Below are 7,585 nucleotides of genomic sequence, written 5' to 3'. Positions count from 1 at the left end.
GGAATGATGGCTCTGCTTACAGGCATCTGCCTTTTCAAAGCTTCTTTTCTATTTTCCTATTAATCTCAGCCACAGCTACACTAGAGGGCACTTGAACACCACATTCATTGCAAACCAAGTTATTGGCACAGGTACTGGTGGTACTTTTGGGGGGGTGCAGGGGTGGGAAGCACAAGGCGGGTGTTGGGATGGGTATATTTATTTTAACATGTCTTCGATAAACCCATTAGTATTTGAGGAAGTTTCCGAGTCAGACTTTGGGGACCAAAACCTTAATTATACAATATAATTGTTGTTAATGGAACGTGTACATTTCAACACAGCAAGACTGGTGGTATTTAATGCCAGCATGACATATTTCCCAAATCGTTCTCTTTATTTGTATAAATAGGAAAGAAGCAAAAATTGCTTCAGCTCTCGGCATAATGAAGAGGGAGGGAATGTGCAGCCTGTACTATGGTGGCCAGATGCTCTTTTATCTCTTTTCAAATCAACATGCAGAGCTGGTGGTCCTCAAATAGAAAGCATTTTTCCTAAGAGATGGCAGCACTGTACGTTTAGAATGATAACATTCTATAAATAAATAAAAAAGATTATTAAGAACGCTCTGTAAATCTCCTAGTCAAACACCCCTTCAAGCAACCATCATCAGTAATTCAGTTTGGTCCCTTAATCCCACTGTATACAAATACACAGCATAAATACAGTATTTAACAAGCACCAGAGAAAAAGCAGCACTCTTACAATAAAGACTCATTTAGGAAGAACGAACATCCCTTGCCCCGAGTCTTGTTGGCCTCCCCCAGATTTCACTTCTTCATTTAATTCTCCTGCCTGAACAAGACATCCACCTCACATGAATGCATCTCAGGCATAACCATCAATTTAATAAAACCTAAACATATTAACTTGGTTCCCACATTCTTTTTGCTCCACTTCAGTGAATTCACAGGGTGTCCACTAGGAACCACATCACAAGTGCAAACACCCCATGGGCTTCCTTAAGCCATGACACTCCAATGGGGTTTCAACCAGCTCCGAGGTGGAGAAGAGAACAGATCTGACATGGGATCCATGAGAAGCTCATGGAATCTGAGGTCTAGAGCTGGTGGCTTGCTTTCCCCGTGACTGCCTACCTCTCTCTGCTTGTTCTTTGTCTTTGTGTGGTTTCTCTGGGTCTCTTGCTGTGTCTCCCTGAATCTCCATCTCGGCCTCTCTCTTCCCTATCCCCCTCAATTTTCTTCTTCTTTGTTGTTCTCTGTTTGTATCTAGGATCTTGGTCAACATGAGCACTAGGGTAACAGAGAGGGTAACACACTCTGCTGGTGAATACAGCCTAAACATGACGTCTTTCTGATGACTCATGACAGCATGCAACCACCTGGCTGGAGGCTGCAACCAGGCCAATGCCAAGCTCTTTCCTCAGCCCAGTTACTGCCCAAATACAAGCACTTCTAGTATCTAGCTAAATGAATACAGTGCTTTTTTCCTTTCTCCTTCATCCTGAATTATAGAAATCATATTGCCCAGGTGCCACCAGAAGGCTCTGCCAATTAAAGATCTTCTCAGTGAGGGGCCATTTCTCAAGCTGCCCATGGCAGTATTCCAAAAGCCCAAGTTGTGCTTCTCTCTGTGCTGACTGGTGTATGAGACAGGAGGATGGGCCCCTGAATCCACTTCCATCAGTAACACCCACCACCAGGAAACACCCTCAATCTACTCTTCCCTTCTTCTTTAAGACCTTCTGGTTTAGTCCCCACCATGCTGGGACTTTCCAGGTACTCCCATCGCTCCTCTGCCAGGCCTAGAGATGTCTCATTTTCCACTTGAGGACCAGCCCTGAGGGCAACTCCAGGGAGAGTCTGAGGTTCCAAGTTCCTACCCTGAAGCCAAAGCCAAGGCCAACTCAACACCTTAGATCTTCAGCTCACAGGTGACAGAGCCAAAGCGGTTTCATGCATGATACATTTAGGAATTGTGATCTAATGCCTGACTTTTCAGCTACTGGTTAGCAAAAGTTAACTTTTAGAAGTGTCTGATTCTTAGTTTTTCTATGCACTTTATTATATTCAGATTTTAAATCAAATAGGGTAGAAGGTCTAGGAACTGTGTTAGTTTGCTAGAGCTACCCTAACATAATACCACTGACTGGGTGGCTTAAACAACAGATATTTATTTTCTCACGGTTAAGGAGGCCAGAAGCCCAAGGTCAAGGTGTCAGCAGGTTTCATTCCCCTGAGGCATCTCTCCTTGGCTTGCAGATGGCTGCCTTCTCACTGAGTGCATGCATCCCTTGTGTCTTTGTGTATCTAAATTCCCTCTTCTTCTAAGGACACGAGTCAGATTGGATCAGGGCCCACCCATATGACCTATTTAATCTTAATTACCTGTTTTCTAGGTATATATAGTCTATACTGTATTTGGAGATGGGATATATACTAGATGCATACATCTATGCATAGATACTAGATGCATACATACTAGAACATTCTAGTACATTCTACGGTACTAGAAGTTATGGCTTCGATATATGAAACTGGAGGGGCACGTAATTCTGCCCGTCCAAGGAACCTTCATACGTTTCAAGTAGCATCCAAAGGCTTACCAAGCTTTGCCTAGAAAGAAATAGATGTGCATCTAAGCCCTGTTTTTAATTCTCTGTTGATGCATTATATTTTTTGTAACATAACAATGACATTTAATGAATATTATGGAGATAAAAAAAGAAATTGCGGGCACAAATCAATTCATAATAAGTCTCTTCAGAATTTTTGGAAATTCAGCCACTCAAAGCAAAGTTTCCTCCCCTGGTTGAAAACAAAACAAACAAAAGAAAAGAGAGTGGGTTTTATCTCTGAGGTGTTTTGGGTGGGGTAGATTTTTATTATGATTGTTTTGTCCTTATACCATTTTCTGTATGGCTCTTTCTTGATTGCTAAATCTTGACTGTCTTTTGTTGTTTATATTCATTGCATTCTTTTTTTTTTAAAGATTTTTTATTTATTTATTTGACAGAGAGATAGAGAGAGAGCACAGATAGGCAGGCGGCAGGCAGAGGGAGAAGCAGGCTCTCCACCAAGCAGAGAGCCCGATGTGGGCTCAATTCCAGGGCCCTGGGATCATGACCCGAGCTGAAGGCAGATACTTAACCGACTGAGCCACTCAGGCCCCCTATATTCGTTGCATTCTTATAACAAGCAACGCTCCTGTCCAGGCCATGTGGTATGTAGAAATAAGTACCAGTGTTCTGCTGCACTGGTAGCACCCTCGAGCTGAGGGAGGCAGGTAAGAAGAAAAAGCGTATGTAATGCTTTCCTGTTTGACAAGCTTTCCATGAAACATAACCCCAGGTTTGTTTCTTTGTTTATTTCTCCCCTTAATAAATGTGATGGGCAGTTTGAAGTATGAACATTATGAGTAAATAGGAAAATTACTGCTCCAGACCTTAATTAATTACACAAAAGCCGTTCTAGAAGTCCGTCTCCCATGCTCGGACGTCTGATGTTCCAGCAGCTGCTCACAGGGGGACGATTCCCTGAGGTGTCTCTGGCCCTGGCTACATTCAAGCCAGGCACAGTGAAGGATTTCAGAGGCCAGCAGACCCAACCACCAGGCAGGCCGCCACCTGGCAGGGCTGCTCCCCGCGAGGGCCCTCTGAGACACAAAGAAGTTTTTGTTTCCTACAAACCAGACATGAACTACAATCTCTGGTGCCCCCTGTGCCTCCAATCTGCTATGTGTGATCTAAAATTCAGATAAACAGAAGGGAATTTTGGTCAAACATGGTAAGTAGAGTACACACATTTATCTCTTCTCCCATCCCAAACCTGGACAGAATGCCAGTGGAAGAATTAAAAAGATGTAAACCCACAGGTCACTGAGAACTGGACAGGGAACAGCAGTGAATGAGAACTGTCAACACACTTCGGGGGGGGATACAAAGTAATAGAGAAATGGCAAGTAGCTCAGCACCCACCAAACCCAGAGAGGTTGGGCACATGGACTCTTCAGGTTCCTCCATAGTTGGGTGTGAGGCATGGGCCCGGAAAAGAGGTGCTGACTGAAAGTCTGCATATGCAGTGCCTATGTCTCTTCCCCCACCAAGCACCAGCCCTGCTCACTGGCCCCCACCAACCCATCCCTGCTCCATCGCTTTCAGGAAGGCAAGAATGTATTCTTTAGAGAACTTGAACCAGAGAATCTCCAGACTCGGGTAACAACAGGCATAGTAGCTGGGGAGCCAAGCGCTAGGCTGAAGACAAGGCACTTGGGTGAAAGTCTATTTTCCAAGCACCCTTCCTGCCTCTGCTCATGGAACATGAGAGGCATAAAGGAAAATTCTCCAAAGAAACTCACTCGTCCTGGAGAAAATCTCCACAGAGACTCCATCTGAACTGTTCTTCATCAACTAAGCCAGCTCACCTCCTAACAACACTTACCAAGGGACGAGCCACCCCCCTGCGCACAGAGTTTCCTATTGGCTTCTTACTGCAACAGTTCTTAACCAGGAATGAACATTCAAAGATCACCAGACATTTGAAGAAGCTCTCAAAAATGCAAAAAGAGAACTAAACAAATAAACATTTTTAAGGGGCTAAGAAGACAGGGGGGGCAGTAGAGGGAACAAAAGAAAAAGATCCTATAATCATTATCTTCAGAAAGTTTTGAGAAAATATTGCCTCTGCAAAACAAGATAGGATGTAACAAAAAAAGAATAATCAGGGTGCAAAAGAAGAATTTGGGGAATTAAAGATATAATAACCAAAATAGAAAATAGAAAATAGGACACTTGGAAGATAAGGTTGAGTAACTCTCCTCAAAAAGTTAAAAAAATAAATAAATAAAATGGACTAGGGGGAGAAAGGAAAATTAGAGGACCAATCTACTGTGTCCAACATCTGGAATTCCAGAAAGAGAAAATTGAAAAAATAAAAGTGTGGAAATGATCAAACAATTGTTTTAATTTCTCAGAACTGGAAAACATGTTTCTTTTTTTAATATTTTATTTATTTATTTGACAGAGAGAGACACAGCGAGAGAGGGAACACAAGCAGGGGGAGTGGGAGAGGGAGAAGCAGGCTTCCCGCGGAGCAGGGAGCCCGATGCGGGGCTCGATCCCGGGACCCTGGGACCATGACCTGAGCCGAAGGCAGACGCTTTACCGACTGAGCCACCCAGACACCCCTGGAAGACAAGATTCAAGACAGTGTCCAACATAGTGTATTGAGAAACAAAAACAAAACTCCACAAAGACAAACACCATGAAATTTCAGAATACAAGATATAAGATCTTAAATTTGCAGAGAGAAAGCCTATCACAAAGGACAGGAAATAAAAATGTCATTGTGCCTCTAACAAGCTACACTGAGGCCAAATCACAATACAGCAATGCCTCTGATATTTTGAAGTAGAAACAATTCTGGGTCTATGGCTACAGCAGGCCAAGCTCTTAATAAAGCATGAGTGTAGAATAAAAACATTTTCAGAAAAACAAAGACTAAAAAAACACACCTCCCACACACCCTTTCTCAAGATGTCAGTGCTTAACTGGTGTTAACTGGAATTAGTGCTTCACCAAAATTCTTTCTTAGTTATAAGGAAAAACAATTTGGAATACAAAAAAGGAGAGAGGAGAAAATCAATCGCAGGAAAACAGAGAAAAGAAATCCCAAGGCAAGGGTGCAATGAGCCTGAAAAGCAACCAGTGCAGAGTACAGGGGATTGAAAAACTTTAGGAGAAGAGTCTCCAAGATGGGGTAGGGGCAAGTGGGGGGATTCTAGATTATTTGATAAACACAACTTGTGGAAAACTGCATGAGAAGCATTTTACACAACTGTCAGAGAACTTGAAAAAAAATTAGTCATAGGTTCATAGAATACTAAACAAATGGAGGGAAAAGACAATTATTAATTTCTGGGGGAAAAGATATACAATAAACTAAAAGCAAACACAGTAAGCCCCTCTACTCCACTCCCCATCCATCAGTCCTGTTGAATGTTCTAGGTTGGAAAATTGATGCATGTTTATAGAATATGCTTTTTCTGTGGAATTTCAAAATTAGAACTGAGAATACTTGTTTGAGCTTTGGATAAATAACCCCTTTATCCACGGTTTCACTTTGCACAGTTTTTGTTCCCCATGGCCAACCACAGTCTAGAGCAGATGATCCTCTCTCTGACTGGTGGTCAGAAGGTCAGTAGTAGCCTAACACTATGTCACAATATCTACGTCATTCCCCTCACCTCACCTCTTCATGTGGGCATTTTATCAGCTCACAGCATCACGAGAAGAAGGGTGAGTACAGTACAATAAGATATTGTGAGAGAGAGAGAGAGAAACCACATTCACATAACTTTTATTACAGTATATTGTTATAATTATCCTATTTTATTATTAGTTATTGTTGTTCATCTCTTCCTGTGCCTAATTTATAAATTAAGCTTTATCATAGGTGTGTACGTACAGGAAAAAACATAGTATCCATAGGGTAGGGTACTATCTGCCGTTTCAGGCATCCACTGGGGGTTTTGGAGTGTATCCCCCGTAGGTAAGGGGGGGGTACTGTGTAGTACTTATTTGCTCAGTAGTAAAGAATATTTACATAACCACAATAAGGTAAGCCCTGGACAGAAACCAAACAAACGTGGCATAAACATGTTGAGAGGAGGGGGGGGGGGGTGAGTAATTAGAGAAAAGCTCCACTACCATCATATGAAGTAATAGGTAATGTCTAAAAGAGGTAAATCCAGAATTAACAATATTAGCAAATTGTTTAAAAATATGAGTGTACATAAGAGAAGACCTAAAAGACGTAGCAGCGGTTGCCAATGGATACAGAGAGAAGAGGGCCTGGGGAGAATTCGAGATTTGAGACAGGTGCTGCTGGGTTAGATTCTATGACTTCTGGTTGCATTGATTTTTTAAAATTATGCTCATATAGAATACTTTAACAAATACAAAAATTAGGGTGCCTGGGTGGCTCAGTTGGTTAAGCGACTGCCTTCGGCTCAGGTCATGATCCTGGAGTCCTGGGATCGAGTCCCGCATCGGGCTCCCTGCTCGGCAGGGAGTCTGCTTCTCCCTCTGACCCTCCCCCCTCTCATGTGCTCTCTCTCTCATTCTGTCTCAAATAAATAAATAAAATCTTTAAAAAAAAATACAAAAAATAATACTAAGTAGATGAATATACAGGAATAAGTAGATAGAAGAGAGAGGAGAGGAGAATAAATAGGGAAGTCAGACTGTTTGAATAAATAACTGGGAAGACTTCTGTTGAAGCTAGAAACCATGAGAGGAGATCCAGGCAGAGCCAGCACAGGTGCCCTTTTGCCAGAAATGGAAGAGCAGCATTGGACAATCAGGTAGGAAGGAACTGCTTTTTAGATTATGTAGGAAAAAATCTGGCTTGGACTGAAAGAAAAATAACATTGGAACTAAGGAAAATGTACCGACTTCTGGAGAGTCTGCAACCAAAAGAACCTGAGGGGCACCTAGGTGGCTCAGTCAGTTGAGCGTCCAGCTCTTGATTACAGCTCAGGTCATGATCTCATGCTCCTGAGCCCCAAGTTGGGCTCCCTGCTCGGC

At 42.5% G+C, this 7,585-nt stretch overlaps 1 long non-coding RNA gene across 2 annotated transcripts in view; it reads right to left on the bottom strand.

Annotated features, from left to right (window-relative positions):
- Window positions 1–237: 237 nt before the first annotated feature.
- The window catches only part of LOC113912273, a 134,228-nt gene continuing 126,880 nt past the window's right edge, over window positions 238–7,585 (bottom strand). For both annotated transcript variants that reach the window (XR_003516776.1, XR_003516777.1), the window contains exon 8: window positions 238–573. This is a non-coding gene — a long non-coding RNA (uncharacterized LOC113912273). The remainder of the gene's footprint in view (window positions 574–7,585) is intronic.

Source organism: Zalophus californianus, chromosome 14 (assembly GCF_009762305.2).
Source record: "Zalophus californianus isolate mZalCal1 chromosome 14, mZalCal1.pri.v2, whole genome shotgun sequence".
Taxonomy (NCBI): domain Eukaryota; kingdom Metazoa; phylum Chordata; class Mammalia; order Carnivora; family Otariidae; genus Zalophus; species Zalophus californianus.
The sequence above is the reverse complement of the archived record's forward strand: the minus strand, read 5'-3'. Positions and strand labels throughout refer to the sequence as shown.